We start from the raw sequence: 18,292 nt of genomic DNA on the forward strand, positions 1-18,292 counted from the left end.
ACAACAGGTGAGAGGAATCTCATGGGGGAGGAGCGGAGTGGCGTCTACATCAACAAGCGGCAGGCAGGCTTTTCGAGACATTTCATTTGGTGTTGGGCGCTGAGGAAGGCCACTGCGCCGAAATGCATCCGCCGCCACCAGATTGCCATTTGTTTGATTAAAGCCCCTCCTTACACTTCCCCTCTGGGCTGCTGCGTCTTTTCTTCTTTGAGGAGGGACTTTCCTGTACATATTCAAGCGCACAGCCAGAGGCGCTTTGCAGCGAGCCCCTGTCATTTCCTGGGTCCGGACTTCACTGGCCGAAAAAAGCCTCATGACTTTTTGCTTCTGTTTCCAGTAATGGACTGGTCCGGTACCCGTCCCCCTTGCAGGGTGATCCGGAGTGGTTGAGGTTACCTACCTCTCTTTGGGCACAACGCCCCTGCTCTACACTTCGCTCTGCTGGAGGGACTGACAGTCAAAGGGGGCACAAGGAGTGATTTTATTCAAGAAACAACCCGAATCAGCCCTTCAAACCCTGCCGCTTATTTCCTCGCCACCGACTTATCACACCACTTGGAACAACAGCTACCCTTCCCCGTTACACCAACCCGGATTGCGAGAACATGTTGCACTCTGGGAGTCGTGGTGCGCAGATACACAACGCGCCACAACAGGTGAGAGGAATCTCATGGGGGAGGAGCGGAGTGGCGTCTACATCAACAAGCGGCAGGCAGGCTTTTCGAGACATTTCATTTGGTGTTGGGCGCTGAGGAAGGCCACTGCGCCGAAATGCATCCGCCGCCACTAGATTGCCATTTGTTTGATTAAAGCCCCTCCTTACACTTCCCCTCTGGGCTGCTGCGTCTTTTCTTCTTTGAGGAGGGACTTTCCTGTACATATTCAAGCGCACAGCCAGAGGCGCTTTGCAGCGAGCCCCTGTCATTTCCTGGGTCCGGACTTCACTGGCCGAAAAAAGCCTCATGACTTTTTGCTTCTGTTTCCAGTAATGGACTGGTCCGGTACCCGTCCCCCTTGCAGGGTGATCCGGAGTGGTTGAGGTTACCTACCTCTCTTTGGGCACAACGCCCCTGCTCTACACTTCGCTCTGTTGGAGGGACTGACAGTCAAAGGGGGCACAAGGAGTGATTTTATTCAAGAAACAACCCGAATCAGCCCTTCAAACCCTGCCGCTTATTTCCTAGCCACCGACTTATCACACCACTTGGAACAACAGCTACCCTTCCCCGTTACACCAACCCGGATTGCGAGAACATGTTGCACTCTGGGAGTCGTGGTGCGCAGATACACAACGCGCCACAACAGGTGAGAGGAATCTCATGGGGGAGGAGCGGAGTGGCGTCTACATCAACAAGCGGCAGGCAGGCTTTTCGAGACATTTCATTTGGTGTTGGGCGCTGAGGAAGGCCACTGCGCCGAAATGCATCCGCCGCCACCAGATTGCCATTTGTTTGATTAAAGCCCCTCCTTACACTTCCCCTCTGGGCTGCTGCGTCTTTTCTTCTTTGAGGAGGGACTTTCCTGTACATATTCAAGCGCACAGCCAGAGGCGCTTTGCAGCGAGCCCCTGTCATTTCCTGGGTCCGGACTTCACTGGCCGAAAAAAGCCTCATGACTTTTTGCTTCTGTTTCCAGTAATGGACTGGTCCGGTACCCGTCCCCCTTGCAGGGTGATCCGGAGTGGCTGAGGTTACCTACCTCTCTTTGGGCACAACGCCCCTGCTCTACACTTCGCTCTGCTGGAGGGACTGACAGTCAAAGGGGGCACAAGGAGTGATTTTATTCAAGAAACAACCCGAATCAGCCCTTCAAACCCTGCCGCTTATTTCCTCGCCACCGACTTATCACACCACTTGGAACAACAGCTACCCTTCCCCGTTACACCAACCCGGATTGCGAGAACATGTTGCACTCTGGGAGTCGTGGTGCGCAGATACACAACGCGCCACAACAGGTGAGAGGAATCTCATGGGGGAGGAGCGGAGTGGCGTCTACATCAACAAGCGGCAGGCAGGCTTTTCGAGACATTTCATTTGGTGTTGGGCGCTGAGGAAGGCCACTGCGCCGAAATGCATCCGCCGCCACCAGATTGCCATTTGTTTGATTAAAGCCCCTCCTTACACTTCCCCTCTGGGCTGCTGCATCTTTTCTTCTTTGAGGAGGGACTTTCCTGTACATATTCAAGCGCACAGCCAGAGGCGCTTTGCAGCGAGCCCCTGTCATTTCCTGGGTCCGGACTTCACTGGCCGAAAAAAGCCTCATGACTTTTTGCTTCTGTTTCCAGTAATGGACTGGTCCGGTACCCGTCCCCCTTGCAGGGTGATCCGGAGTGGTTGAGGTTACCTACCTCTCTTTGGGCACAACGCCCCTGCTCTACACTTCGCTCTGCTGGAGGGACTGACAGTCAAAGGGGGCACAAGGAGTGATTTTATTCAAGAAACAACCCGAATCAGCCCTTCAAACCCTGCCGCTTATTTCCTCGCCACCGACTTATCACACCACTTGGAACAACAGCAACCCTTCCCCGTTACACCAACCCGGATTGCGAGAACATGTTGCACTCTGGGAGTCGTGGTGCGCAGATACACAACGCGCCACAACAGGTGAGAGGAATCTCATGGGGGAGGAGCGGAGTGGCGTCTACATCAACAAGCGGCAGGCAGGCTTTTCGAGACATTTCATTTGGTGTTGGGCGCTGAGGAAGGCCACTGCGCCGAAATGCATCCGCCGCCACCAGATTGCCATTTGTTTGATTAAAGCCCCTCCTTACACTTCCCCTCTGGGCTGCTGCGTCTTTTCTTCTTTGAGGAGGGACTTTCCTGTACATATTCAAGCGCACAGCCAGAGGCGCTTTGCAGCGAGCCCCTGTCATTTCCTGGGTCCGGACTTCACTGGCCGAAAAAAGCCTCATGACTTTTTGCTTCTGTTTCCAGTAATGGACTGGTCCGGTACCCGTCCCCCTTGCAGGGTGATCCGGAGTGGTTGAGGTTACCTACCTCTCTTTGGGCACAACGCCCCTGCTCTACACTTTGCTCTGCTGGAGGGACTGACAGTCAAAGGGGGCACAAGGAGTGATTTTATTCAAGAAACAACCCGAATCAGCCCTTCAAACCCTGCCGCTTATTTCCTCGCCACCGACGTATCACACCACTTGGAACAACAGCAACCCTTCCCCGTTACACCAACCCGGATTGCGAGAACATGTTGCACTCTGGGAGTCGTGGTGCGCAGATACACAACGCGCCACAACAGGTGAGAGGAATCTCATGGGGGAGGAGCGGAGTGGCGTCTACATCAACAAGCGGCAGGCAGGCTTTTCGAGACATTTCATTTGGTGTTGGGCGCTGAGGAAGGCCACTGCGCCGAAATGCATCCGCCGCCACCAGATTGCCATTTGTTTGATTAAAGCCCCTCCTTACACTTCCCCTCTGGGCTGCTGCGTCTTTTCTTCTTTGAGGAGGGACTTTCCTGTACATATTCAAGCGCACAGCCAGAGGCGCTTTGCAGCGAGCCCCTGTCATTTCCTGGGTCCGGACTTCACTGGCTGAAAAAAGCCTCATGACTTTTTGCTTCTGTTTCCAGTAATGGACTGGTCCGGTACCCGTCCCCCTTGCAGGGTGATCCGGAGTGGTTGAGGTTACCTACCTCTCTTTGGGCACAACGCCCCTGCTCTACACTTCGCTCTGCTGGAGGGACTGACAGTCAAAGGGGGCACAAGGAGTGATTTTATTCAAGAAACAACCCGAATCAGCCCTTCAAACCCTGCCGCTTATTTCCTCGCCACCGACTTATCACACCACTTGGAACAACAGCTACCCTTCCCCGTTACACCAACCCGGATTGCGAGAACATGTTGCACTCTGGGAGTCGTGGTGCGCAGATACACAACGCGCCACAACAGGTGAGAGGAATCTCATGGGGGAGGAGCGGAGTGGCGTCTACATCAACAAGCGGCAGGCAGGCTTTTCGAGACATTTCATTTGGTGTTGGGCGCTGAGGAAGGCCACTGCGCCGAAATGCATCCGCCGCCACCAGATTGCCATTTGTTTGATTAAAGCCCCTCCTTACACTTCCCCTCTGGGCTGCTGCGTCTTTTCTTCTTTGAGGACATATATATATTTATATACATATGCATTAATTGGTATATATATATAGTTTCGTCGATAGTATCAATAGAAATAACCTTAACCTGACTTTCACTTCCCATATTCATACTTCCGAAATAGAATTTTTGGATGTGAAGTTAAGAATTGTTAACAACTCTCTACAGAGCACCCTATACAGGAAAAGCTCGGCTGGCAATATTACATTGCATGCAAATAGCTCACATCCCAGTCACCTCATCGCTAGCATACCGTACGGAGAGGTCTTACGACTCAAACGTATTTGCAGTGATGAGGATGACTTTAGGAAGTGTGCTGATAACATGCGCACAAGACTCATGGTAAGAGGCTACAGTAATAAAATCATCAACACAGCCATTACTAGAGCAGAAGATCGACCTAGAACTAGTCTGTTTAAAGATGATTCGGTCCAATCCACTGCTAAAAATACCAACTGTGATAATCCCAGATTAATCTTGACCTATTCACATCAGGAAAGGAAAATCAGGTCCATCATTCATAAACATTGGCCGATTGTCCTCACTGACAGCACTTTGGGTGAGAGGCTATCTATCCCCCCTGCTGTAACCTTCAGAAAGGGAAGATCTATGGGCAATGATCTGGATAAAAGTTCACCTGAAACCAGAAAACCTTACAATATGGCTTCAACCCACGAAAGGGGTTTAAAAAATGTTCCACTTGTCGGGCTTGCAAATTTGGCTGCAACAAATCTACATATGAGACCCCTTTCAACACATCCCCTGTGTCCATCAAGGGGAATTTCAATTGTAAAACGGACTACGCTGTCTATATCCTGACATGCACCTGTGGTTTAAATTATGTGGGAAGCACAAAGCTACAGGTGCATGTCAGGATCCTACAACACCTGAGGGCCATTCTCCACAATGACGCCACCTATCCGGTGGCTAGGCATTTTGCTAAATGCCATAACAAAGACATCAATTGTCTCTCTTACTTTGTTATCGCTGCGGTTCCAAAATCTAAACGCGGCGGAAACAGAGAGAGAAAGCTTAGACAGCTGGAGACAAAGTTTATATTGGAACTAGACAGCAAGTGGCCTAGGGGTCTTAACAATTCGGAGGATATGTATACATACCTATAGAAAACCATTGTGTCTATAAGTTTGGCACAATATGTAGCTATTATTGCATTGAGCCTTCAGCCCCAGCCATAAATTATTTCATTCTCTCTGCCAGGTCAACTCCTATGGCTCTCTCCTGTCCTTAAAATAGTCTACATTTACTTTTTACAAAACATAACATATAATATATGACTTCATTCCAGATGTAAGATATATACTGGCAAATTTTTGATTGCAATAATGGATTTTATGAAATTATATGTTTATGTATATATAATAATGTATGTCTATAGAATTTTAATTGACCAGTTTGGTTATTATCAATTGCACGTCGAACACAATTTTTATTAATTTCCGTTTTGCACTATCATCACAAAAAGCACTTTATGTAGGAATTTGTTGAAAAATTGGTCATGGTTCAACAGTACTCACATTATTCTCTTTTTAAATACATGATCACAGGATGTAATTCTTGTATGGCACATGTTAGTTGGTCTAAATAACATCTCTTTGAGGCTGTATAAAATGACCCATAGTGGGTAATAATTTCAGAAATGGATTTAACCTGTCATTTTAAACCTGATGTCACATATCAGATGGCCTTACAATTGTAAATTATAAGACCACTATGCCATAGAATTGTTAAAACCTGCATTTAAGCAGTTAGTATAATGGTACTGTTAATTAAGTTTTTGTAAATTAACCCGAGAAAGACGTAGATCCGTGTGATAGTCTTTTCTTCATGTTTATTAATCATGTGACCCATTGACCATGTGGTGTAGGGGTTGTGTACATTTGATGTTGAAAAAACGTATAAAATTTTAACGGTCGCGATATTTGCTGAATGTGATCAAGGGCTCTTGAAGCCCGAAACGCGTCGTTGCAGGCTGGAGAAGAAACGCAAATAAAATCTGTATCTTGCCTGACTTGCTGTGGTGGTTTGAGTTCCTTCCTCGCCGCACGCCGGAAGTGGTGGGAATTGTTTGGTGCCCATAGTTATATGTATATAGATATATATATATGCTAAATTTTGCGGAGTGATTGTACTGCGGAGTAATGGCTCCGCGTTGTAATTAATTCGGAGTCATGGTATGCGGGATTTTTGAATGCGGGATTTCGCCACATATTCTGAAAGGCTATCTTGCCCCATAGGATAGAATGGGGAATGCTTTGTAACACCTTACAAGTATAACTTCCCATTGGAACAAGATGAAGAAATAAAGTTTAGGCTGTTTAATAACACATCTTTTAGTAAAGATGTTTTTTAAATTGTGTGCTTGAAAATGGTACTTTTTAAAGTAGGCATTTTCTTGTTTAACCATTCCGTGTGCCTCTGCCTGTTTGTGGTTTGACTGTCTGGTTTTGGAGTGGCAGGGGCTTGGGATGTGCATTCACTGTAGCTAGCCACTGGGGAGTTGAGGTGTGCCTGGCCCTGCCTGGATGACTCAGAGCTGTGCCAAATAGACCTTGGTTGAATTTAGAGTAGTGGGAGGAGATTTCTTTGCACCTGAATAGGGCCTGTCACCCTTGCACAATGCTGTCTCCACCCCCTGTGGTCCTACTCCAACAGCGAGAACAGAACTGGTTTGGAGTGGGCTCAGAGACCCTTGCACAAAGAGAAAAATACATTTTGGGGTATAGGTCTTAGTCCTAAAACCCCAGAACTTTAGATCATTTCTCGAATTCAAGAGGAACCTTTGCCAAGGAGAAGAGTTGGAAAAACTGATTAATGGGGTGGTTGAGCACCTACTTAAATTTCCATCTGACGAACCATCCCTGGCTGGTGAACGCATACCGACCCTCCTCTTCGCGGATGATACGCTCTTAATCTCCAAAACTCCTATGGGACTACAGAAACTCTTGGACAATTTCCAATTCTTTTGCACTGATCGGGGCCTGGTAATTAATACTAATAAAACAAAGTACCTGGTCCTCAATCCCCCCAAACAACAGGTGCGTCCCCCTATTTTAAACTCTGAGCCCCTGGAAAGGGTAAAGGTATTTGATTACCTAGGGATACGCCTTTCAGACAAAATGGATTGGACGCCCCATCTAGATAAGATGCTGCTGAGCCACAAAAGGGTTACAGGTGCCCTCTTAAGGGAGCAACGTTCCAGTACATTCAAACCAATAGGAACAGTCCTTGAGATCTACGCTGCCAAAGGTGTCAGCTCTGCCCTTTATGGGGCGGAACTTTGGGGCTTTGCATCTACTGAAGCTCTGCAAAGATCTGAGAATAATTTCTGCAGACAAATAATGTCCCTCCCTCAAAGTACCCCACTTTTACCTTTATTCATGGACCTTGGCTGCACCCAGATCGGCGAAATTGCGAAATTCCGCCCTCTCCTATTATGGGCCCGTATTTGGCGGGTAGAAGAACTTAGTGGCTACGCCAGAGGTCTCGAAGAAATAATGGCATCACCTAGCTGGGCCAGAATCAAATGGTTAAAAGACATGAAAAATCTATTGTCCAAATTGGGCCTACTTGATTCTTGGCTAAGCAGAACCTCACCCCCAAAACAAACACTCAAAAAGCTCTATCGGGATTGGATTTGCTCCCAAAGACACTCTAGCACGTCCCTTGGTAGGCTTACAGAGGACTTTTTGATGTTTAAAGACTGTCCCAGGCGAGAACCCTATTTGGATATAATCGGGAAACCTTTTGCCCGGTCTTTGTATTTTAGATTTAGAACAGGTACTTTGCCACTGAATACTTTTACCAAAACATGGAAATCTTGTATAGGCCAAACCGATTTATGTCCATCATGCCTAGCTTATCCAGAGACACTAGCCCATTTCCTATTTGTTTGTAAGGAATACGCTAATCCAAGAAGGGTGTGGTTGAAGAACCTATGCCGTCAGCTGGGAACTAGGAGTCATGATGTGGCAATTAGGATACTTGTTTCGGACAGCTATGTACCCTATGTGTGTGCCCTAGCCAAATTTTTATTCTGGGCTTGGGCTATTCGAGCCAGAAAGCTAAAACACTCTGTTTAATTCTTTTTTAAAGAATATTTATTCTGCTAATGTCTTAAACTCTTGTTATCAACTGGCTATGTGTTATTGAGCAAACTCTTTTCTCTAAATCGGGCCAGGAATATAGAATTTTTCTTCTTTTAAAATGTAATAATGTAAATTGTAAAAATTATTATTATTGTTTTGCTTTTATGATAATGAATTTTTATCGAAATAAAGCTTTTTGACTTTGACTTTGGAAAAACTGAAGGAGATGTACTGCCCGCTTGCTGTGTGCTGTCTGGGGTTGGCCTGCAGTAGCTGATTCTGCCAAGGAAAGGATACAGACTTTGCTGTGTGCTGTGTCCCCTGCTTGAGGAAGATCTCCAAGGGCCTGTGTGTGCTTGACTCCTGTTTTGAAGTTTCAGAGACACAAAGACTTCACTGGGCGTTCTGACCTGCCACAAGGTGCCTGTGACTGTGATGGGCCTCTGGAGGCTGTTCTTGCTATTGTGATCTGGAAAAGCAACACAACTACAAGAAAATCGACACTTCGCTCTTCTTGCAGCAATTTGTACAATGCAGCACTGCAGTGCGAGAAGAATCTCCAGGCATGGCCGCTCCACTGCTGAAACCGGCACAGCGCATGTCACCGCTGCAATATCGACACATGAAGGGGCTGCGGCTGAAAAAATCAATCACTGCCGCATCCCGGATTTCCACGCATCATACTTGTGCAGCAAGTTTCAACTTTTCCTAATGCATCACTCACGGACAAGAGCCGTCTCGGAATCGATGCATCACTTCTCCTGCATGCAGCAGAACAGTTGTTTCGCCTCCCCAACATCTCAGGAACTGACGCATCTCTTTGTTTTCGATGCTCCCCATCTCTGCGGCTGGTTGGTCTTGTGACTTTTGTCGCAAGTACAGGTACCTTGTGAGAATTCATGCATCCATAGTTTTCTATGGTCTAAGTTATTTGAGACCTTTTAAAAGCCATATTCTTAGTACATGCATGTTTCATTTTTGTCGTTTTGGACTTGTTGAGTTTACATAAAGATACTTTCTTTTTCTAAACTTGTGTGGTGTCCATTTGTGGTGTTGTCACTGTATTACTGTGTGTTTTGAGTACAAATACTTTACACATTGCCTTTGGGATAAGCCTGTCTGTTCGTGCCAAGCTACTCAGGGGGTGAGCAGTAGTTATCTAAAGTGTGTATCCCCCTTACCCTGACTAGACACAAGGGTCCCTTTTTGGACAAAGGTACTTACCTCTGCCAACTAGAGACCCCCATTTCAAACACCTGATTTCACCATATTCAGTTGACTAAATATTGGGTTTTGCATTTGCGGACATTAAGGGAAGAGGAGCATGGGCAGCTCCTCTCCTCCCTCCAGATCAGAGACTTGTGATCTAAAGAAATGGCGAAATATGTCTTTGATGGCTTTTCTTTTTTTCTATAAAGAACATATTGAAGGAGTCACACAATTCCTGAGTCAGTTCTAATTCATGGATGGTCCATTTTGCACTTGATAATTCATGTAAGATTTCTTTTTGTTTGTCTATGTCTCCGTCAAAGCCAACATTGTAAAAAATTATGGTGACCGTAAGCAGAATTGCTTTATACATTCTCATTTCTTCTTTAAATTTCTTTTCATTTCCATGTCTACAATCCATGCACCAGCGCCTCTCTGCCTCAGCAAAAGTTTGGTGAGCCTCAGATCCTCATTGTACCAGGAGGAGTGCTTAAACGACGGTCTAGGAAGGCGGCAGTGTTCAAGAGTATGATGGTGACAGGCTTTTGCACTCCAGAAAATAAAGTCTGTGACTTTGTCATTCACCTGTGCCCTAAGAGTGGCTGCCAGGTTGATATTATTTACCCTTTTCAACTGCAGAAAAGATCATTGGAGCTTTTGGCTTGATTGACAGCCACTTCCAGTGAATAATCAAAGGAAATAAGAAAGTGATCTGACCAAACACAGGGAATGGTATATGAGTGACAGGTGTGTTGTAGAACCATGGTATGACGATAGTGCAACCCTTGACATGGGTAGGGCCTTGGATTGAGTAAAGGACAGTGAAGTAATGGGTTTGAAGAACTCTTTATGAATAACAAGCGGTTGGTCATTGCACATATTGAAGTCTCGTACATCAATTACTCATTTGTAGGTGGTGCACATAAGTTCAGAGCAGTTACTTGTGAAGTTAGACATGAGCTGTCGGGGCAGCAGACTACCATGCAAACTGAGCAGCTCAATGGAAATTACATTTTTACCAAGGCTAGGTGGCCAGTATGGATGCCATTACATTGCACACCGAGATATGCAACAAGCTATGGGACACAATTGCTACTCCACCCCTTTTTTCTAAGTGCCCCAATGTTTGTTAAACATAATAAACTGTGGAGGGAGAGCCACTAGAATGTGCGGAGTGGAGCGATCCTCCAACCAGGTTTTAGTTAAAAAGAGAATATCAAGAGGGTAATCAGTTAGAAGTTTGTAGAATTCTGTGCTATGGGCAGAGGATGGGCGTTAAGATGGGTTTGAGAATTGATTGGGCTATCTCGCTTTGTAAGGTAGGAAAACTGCATAGGAGGTGCGTTTTCAATGCAGGGAGCCTGCAGAGTTGAAGTTATGCAAAAATGATGCCCTTTTTCTCCACTAGGTTATTTCTAAGCTGGAAGGCTGTGGTGAAGGTTTCATTGATGTTATGTCTGTTAGGGCCTTTTTCATGAAGTAGCAGAAGGGTGGATTGATCAATGAAAGAGCTTGACAGTAATAACGAACAGAGCTCCGCCTTTGAATAGGAGTAAAAAGTGCCATAGTGGCTGGCACCTTGTCCCAGATGGGCACGGATGGGCTCATACAGGCTGCCTTTGGTGCGCCTTTGGCATGCCTGCAGCTCAAACGCACTGCCCTGGCCATTAAATAACCCTTGAAATAAAATAGCACCCAAAAAAAGAACTAGGGGCCAGATGTAGGTAATTCTATTTTACCGATTCATAAATACCGAATTTTACCGATTCGGTATTTATGAATCGGTAAAATAGAAGTACTGAGATGTAGGTAAATTTCTTTTTAAATTTACCGAATCGGTAAGAATCGGTATTTACCGAATCAGTAAATACCGATTCGGTAATGCCCATTGATTCCTATGGGCATTGAAGCCCATAGGAATCAATGGGCATTACCGAATCGGTATTTACCGATTCGGTAAATACCGATTCCAGCAAGGGTGCAGGGGGTGTCACTTTGACACCCTCTAGCACCCCAAATACTGTCATGTGTGCCATGTGGCAGACAGACATGCCCTAAGGGCATGTCTGTCTGTCACATGGCACAGGTGTGCATGCACACATGTGCATGTACACCTGGATTTGGTATTTTACCACCCAATTGGATTGGGTGGTAAAATACCGAATCTGTAAGGCCTTTGGGACTCTGAAAAATCCCACCTACATCCCGAATTTACCGAATCGGTAAAAGTACCGATTCGGTATTTTACCGATTCGGTAAATTTACCGATTCGGTAAATTTACCGATTCGTTAAATGTAGCCCCCTACATACCAAAAACCCATTTATCGGTCGGTAAATGGCCTCCTACATCTGGCCCTTTACTACTAGTGGTAAACTGGTGGAGGACGTCGTTAAAATGAGCCAAGAACAAAGTAAACTCAGATAAGAACAATTGAGCAGATTTTTGTAAGGTTTGTAAGTTTTGTGAGGAAATAGGCAAGTATTCTGTGCAAATAGGCAATAAAATGGTAACACGCATACACTCTCCCTCCCCCTCAGAGTCTCTAAGGATGACAATTAATTAATAATGAATAATGTGAAACTCTAACCATAATAATGTTAGGTTTGATTGTCCAGTTAGAATGTTCCTGGGATATGAATTCATGAGATTCACCACCAGTTTGTAATAACGTGTTGATAGTTTGTGATATGATCAGGGACTCATCAACTTAGCCAAGTAATTAAGTGTATGTGAGAAACTGGGTTGTTGGATGACTGGGGTGTGAGCCCTGGTCAAGCAACAGCCACTATCCCTTGCAGAGTGAACCACAAAAAAGTCACTAAATTAACATGCTCTTAACCCTGGGTAGCTAGGCACAAAAAGCAGTCAGGCTTAACTTAGAGTCCACTTATGAAGTATTATGCAGCAGAGTAAAAAAGTGAAAACTTAACAGAAGAAAAATCCCAAATCAATTTATAAAAATAAAGTGAATGTTAATAAATTAATTGACACCAAAATGACAAATATCCAATCTGTAGAACCAGAGTTAGGAGTTTTTAAAACTTTTAGTAAAAATAGCACCAAAAAGCATTAAGCATCACCTATGGTTATCTGGTCGTGCTGGACTGGGTAAAAGTCACCAGTTCAGGTCAACTACGATGGAGCACATGTTGAATACAGTCACCAGGTTGACTCTATGTATGGCTACTTATTCCCCGTATAACCCAGTGCAATTGCATGTATGCACTGTTAAAACATTATTTATACATATATGCTGTTTCTACCTCAAAAACGTAAATAATTTGGTGATCTACTGATCCCAATGCCTCTATATGGTTCGCTTACGTACTTGCATTATGTCATTATGCCTTCCCCAATGTGTACTGGCAATATGCACTCTAAAAACAATATTTATATGTATAAGGCGGTCCTACCTTGAAAATGCCTTCATATATTTTGTTACATACAACAATTATGTCTTTATGTCTAACAAAATATGCACTGCTGCTATGCAATGTCAAAACATTATCTGTATTTATAAGCTGTTGCTACCTCTAAAATGTATCAGCCACTGATTTCTAATGCCTTCTTCTGTTTCCTTTACATACTGCCTTTTTGCCATCATGTCTACCCTAATATGTAATATGTAAACCACATAACTTCTACTATGCAAGCCCTGTGAAGTGCTCTGATGCCTTGGGATCAAGTTTGTGCTACATAAAATTCTACAAATAAATTCAACAAATAAAACATATTGCTGGAACGTCGCATTGGCAGTCCCTGCAACCAATCAATGCTGTAGTGCAAAGGGTTGGGCTGGTGGAGCATCATGTTGAATCGCGGTGCCAGAGGCGCAGTCTCTGTGCAAACGGCCCCATTCGCAGTTGTGAAGAAGAGCCCAGACGCTTAATTACAGCTCTCTGAGCCATACCCAGGTGCCAGGACCCAAAGTGCATCACTTGGGGGTCCAGAACTCACTTCAGCTGGGTCCAGGTGCTGGTGCAGGATGTTAGGGAGCTTTTTATATCCCTGAGGCTCAAAGCAGGAGGCAAGCAGACTAGTCCTCGGAGTCACTCTGGTAGCCCTGAGTTCAAGACGAAGTTGCATGCCAGTTCTTCTTCCCAAGGCAAGGAGACGGCAGGGCTAAAAGGCAGCAATTCAAATAGGCAGAAGCAGATCAGCAGTCCTGCAAAGTTGCTGTCCTTTTAGCAGTACACAGTCCATCTTCCCGGAAGAGTATCCACAGGTCCAGAAGTGTCCTGAAGAGTGGGCTTGAAGGTCTATGTTTACAACCTGGTGCCCTTCTTCTGGAAGGTTGCATGAATTTCTGGAAAGGTTCTTTGAAGTGCATGGAATTTCCTGACTCCCCTGTCCTGGCTCCAAGCTGGATGCAGTGAGAATGTGGGGCCATTAGACCCTTTGTGTGAATCTGGAGCAAAGGCTATTCATTTGTAAGTGAGGCTGGGCTCAGCTCTGCCCCTCCCATCCTGCCAGTAGATGGCCCATTGATGAACACTTAATCCCTCTATTGTGTGACTGTCTGGTAGGAATTAACAAAGTCTAACTGTCAATTACACCTAGTCAGATGACCCAAGACAAGCTACACGCAATAAGGGCAAGAAATGATAACTTCAAAAAAGTGACATTTTCAAAATTGTAATGTGAATCTGACTTTACCATTAAAGAGAGCTTATCACTATGATTTCATAGATGCCAAACTTAAAAAAGCAACCTACTCCCAATTAGAAATTGCAACCTAATAAATGTAATAAGGAATTCCCAAATGTTAACCTATGGGAGGGGGTGGAACTCGCAGTAGTGAAAAACGAATTTAGGAGTTTTTCACTTCCAGGACATGTAGAACATAAAAGTACATGGACAACTTTTTAGTTACAGGGCACCCTGCCCTATGGGCTACCATATGGATTACCTATATGCAATAAAAGGGGAGTTTAAGGTTTGCCATGGGAGTTTAAATGCCAAGTCAACATGGCAGTTTAAACTACATTCAGGCTGCAGTGGCAGGCCTGGGACATGTTTTAAAGCGCTACGTAAGTGGGTGGCAAAGGGAGCATTTAATTTACAGGCCCTGGGTATATGGTATACCACACTATAATCAAGTTAAATATGCAAATCAGGTGTAAGCCAGTCAAACTGTGTTTAAGAGAATAAGCACATACACTTTAGCACAGAGTCCTAAGACCAACAAAAATAAATTCAGGAAAAAGTGGAGGGGAAAAGGCAAAACATTTTGGGGATGACCTTGCTGAGAGGGCAGGTCCAACACTGTCTACATTTATTCAATATGAATAAATGTTAATATGGAAGTAACATTGTTGATGAATTTCATTATATTATTTATGTTTTATTTTTTAAAAACTACAAGTTCCAGAATGCCACATTGTATGGAGGACGGGCCTTGAATATATAAAAACTCTTAGAAAATGGACTCACCAACTGTAATTGTTTGTGCCAAAAAGAAAAATATATTACATTTTGTTAGACCCGGGATCCCTGGTTGGCTGAGGTAGGTACCTTAGGCCAAACACGGACCTGCATTTCCACATCAGGGAAAGTAAGGTCACCTTCTGAGATAGCCCCCTCTCACCCCCTTGCTGGCTTGGCTCGAGCATCCAGGCTTATCTTCAAGGCAAAAGTGTAAGGTATTTGCAACCACGCTCACAGCAACCCAATGATGACACCACAAATAGACTCCACACAAGTTTTATAAAAACAAGTATAAATGTATATAAAAAGATATACAATAAAACCACACGATATAAATCTAACATATGCATATTTGCAATATTCCTCCTGGCCAGTTGTTAGGCCAGCCAGCCCTTGGCAGTTCTGGCAATATTAATGAGCACTTCTAAACATTTCACTGTAATCCTAATACTATGTTATGCAGTTTGTAATGCCATAATCAAGCACTTTGCAATGTAAATATGATGCAACACGTAACACAACAATCAGGCACTTTGCAATGTAAAAATAATGCCATGCATAAGGCAACAATCAGGTACTTCACAATGTAAAAATATTGCAATGCGTAGTAGAACCACCAGGTACGTCGTTATGCAGAAAGAAGGCAAGAGGGGCGTGGCTTAGGCACCACCGAGCATCGACGCGTGAGTCCTGAGCTCCGTGTCGGCCTCGGCATTTATCCTGACCGGTGACTCCCCCGGCGGTGTCGGAGCCCTCAGTGGGGGCCCACAGGCATTGTGGGGGCCCTGTGCCCGAGTGGAGCCCAGATCTCGACGGCGGGGATCGCCGCTGCGACTGTTGTGGCTGCCGGCTTCACAGACAGGCCGGCCATCTTCTTTGCGGCCTACGTGAGGCCCGGCATCCCCGGCCTCGAGTGATCCTGCGCCCGCCGCTGCGGGGGCGGCCCGGCGGAGACGCTGTGGCTGGGTGCGGGGGCCCCCGCACCGGACGAGAGTGTAGCGCCTGCTGAGCAGCGCCTGCCGGAACACTGCTGGTGCGGCATCGGCGGAGGCGGTGAGTAACTGCAGGCCTTCATCTCCGGCCGGGGGCCCAGAAGAGCCACTTGGATGGCGGTGCTGCCGTAGTGGCGCTGCAGGGACTTCCTGTGGCCTCGAGGACCTCGGAGGCCTGACGCTGTGCGCTCTCCCCGTCCTCCCGGCACTTGCTCCCCCACACTTTAGCCTGGAGGGGAGCTGGCATCATCGTTGGGTGGAAGCTAGCCCGGACGGTCACACCGGCCCCCTGCCCTACAGAACTGTGGCCTGCCTGTGCCCGTAGGGGATGACGACGAGGACGCCATAGTAGGGCGGCTGCTCGGCCCTCTGATCGGACTGCCTCGACTCCGTGGGCGCTGCTTTCTTGCGAGGGGTGCACACCCTGCTTGGTGGATTGCGACACGCCTGGAGTGGCGGCTTGATCCGCGGGGGCTACTACAGTGAGAGGTGCCTCTCGGTGGTGCAGGAGACTGCCGTGGAGGGAGTGGTGCCGGCGGGGGCAGGGAGCGTCCATTTTCTGAGGGTCCCAGCGCGGTGGCCGGGTGGAGCCTTATCTCTGGCAAATGGTGGCCAAGGCTGGATCTCTAAGGGCCTGCTTCTGTGGTGTGGACGGGCGAAAGGACACGCGGCCCTTGGGGTGGCCCCCCGGCGCACCCGTTGCGCTTCTAGTGGTGTGAGACTGGGTGCCCCTGACCCCGGACTCTTAGGTGGAGCGGCTGCCCTTATAACTGGGCCATGGGGAAGCCGCGGCGCGCCCCGGAGGCGGTACAGACGGACCCCGTGGATGACTCGCTTGACCCTCAAGCCCAGGTCCCGCTTGGAAGCCCGGCTGTAGGATTACAACAACAGCAAATGGACCAGATTCTCAAAGCCATTGCGGACACTAAGGAATCGCTACACCTGGACATAACGCAGGTTTCAACCAGCCTTGGACTGTTGCGGGCTGATCACAGCAAACTGGCAGATCGTGTCAAGAGCACAGAAATCGCACTTGCAACGCTGTAGCGACCTCTCGCGCAGAGTGCAATTGCTGGAACGAAGGGCCGAAGACGCGGAAGGGCGCAACAGACGCAACAACGTCAGGGTGGTGGGCCTTCCTGAAAAATGCAAGGGGGACGATATGGTGGTCTTCCTGGAGAAGTGGCTGCGAGAGGTGGTCGCCCCCGAAGGCTTGTCCCAGTTCTATACCCTGGAGAGGGCTCATCGCTTGCCGGCCAGGCCTCCGGCTCAGGGCCGGCCCCCCAGACCGGTGGTCGCGCGCCTGCTCCACTTCAAGGATCGTGATTTCCTACTGCGGAAGGCCCGGGCATCTGGACCCTACAGAGTGGACAATGCCTCCGTTTCCCTCTACCCTGATTATTCGCAGGAGGTCCAACGTAGCCGTTTTTCTTTCATGACTGTCAAGAGGGAGCTCCGCAGTGAGGGCATACAGTATGCTTTGTTTTTCCGGGTGCGTCTGAAGGTGATGGTGGATGGGACTGCCTCCTTTTTTGACGATCCCAACGACGCCTGGCACTGGCTCGAGCAATATCATGCGGGCAAGGATGGCCCGGGACAACGGGGTTCAGAAACCGAGATGCAGCCACGTCCCCAATGGGGCCGACGCAACAGGAAACGTGGGGTGAATGGGCAGTCACCTACTAATTCCCAGACTGGTCTGGAAAGGCAAGCAGCGGTACAGGCGGTAGCACTCATCTCCGGATCAGCGGAGGCGACATCCTTGACAGATGCTACGTCCCTCCAGGGGTCGGAAGAGGTGGGGTCTGGGGGTTCTGAGGAGGATACTGACCATCTGCCTGAGGTTCCTCCGCGGACTGCTGATGGCCTGCTGAATGACTGTTGATCCCTGATTCCACTCTGTGTACAGTAAGGGGACAAATTCAGGGAGCGGGCCGCACCACTGGGTGGGGTGGACTTGATTTAGTGCACGAGGGCGGGGGGATGGATTCTCGACCTGCACGGGGGGCTTTGCTTTGGGGAGGGGGGGATTCGGCTAGGGGGGTCCCCCTGGGGCGGGGCACTGCCGGGAGGGGAGGAAACTTCAGATGCGAGGCCTGACTACTAGTTTAGACGAGGAAGGCCACAGTCCGGCTTGTGCTGGTGTTGAACCACCCCCTCCACCTCACACTTACTGTGCGACTCTGGTAGCTACCAGGGGCTTTCCCTTAGTGGGTTAGTGTTTGGATGGGTACCTATGGTTTAGAGCCTGTTCTGGGGAAAGTTGGGGTGGGGGGTAGTTGGGGAAGATGTGTTCAGGAAGGGGTTATCAGTGTGCCCCTTAAGCTGTATTGGGTTGTGTTTGGTGCCGTTCTTTCCAATGGCGACCCGACTTGAATTGAAATGTGTAACGTGGAATGTGCGAGGGCTGAACTCCATGAGGAAACGCTATAAAGTGCATGCATATTTAGTTCG

The sequence above is a fragment of the Lissotriton helveticus genome, chromosome 2_1 (genome assembly GCF_964261635.1).
Source record: "Lissotriton helveticus chromosome 2_1, aLisHel1.1, whole genome shotgun sequence".
Taxonomy (NCBI): Eukaryota; Metazoa; Chordata; class Amphibia; order Caudata; family Salamandridae; genus Lissotriton; species Lissotriton helveticus.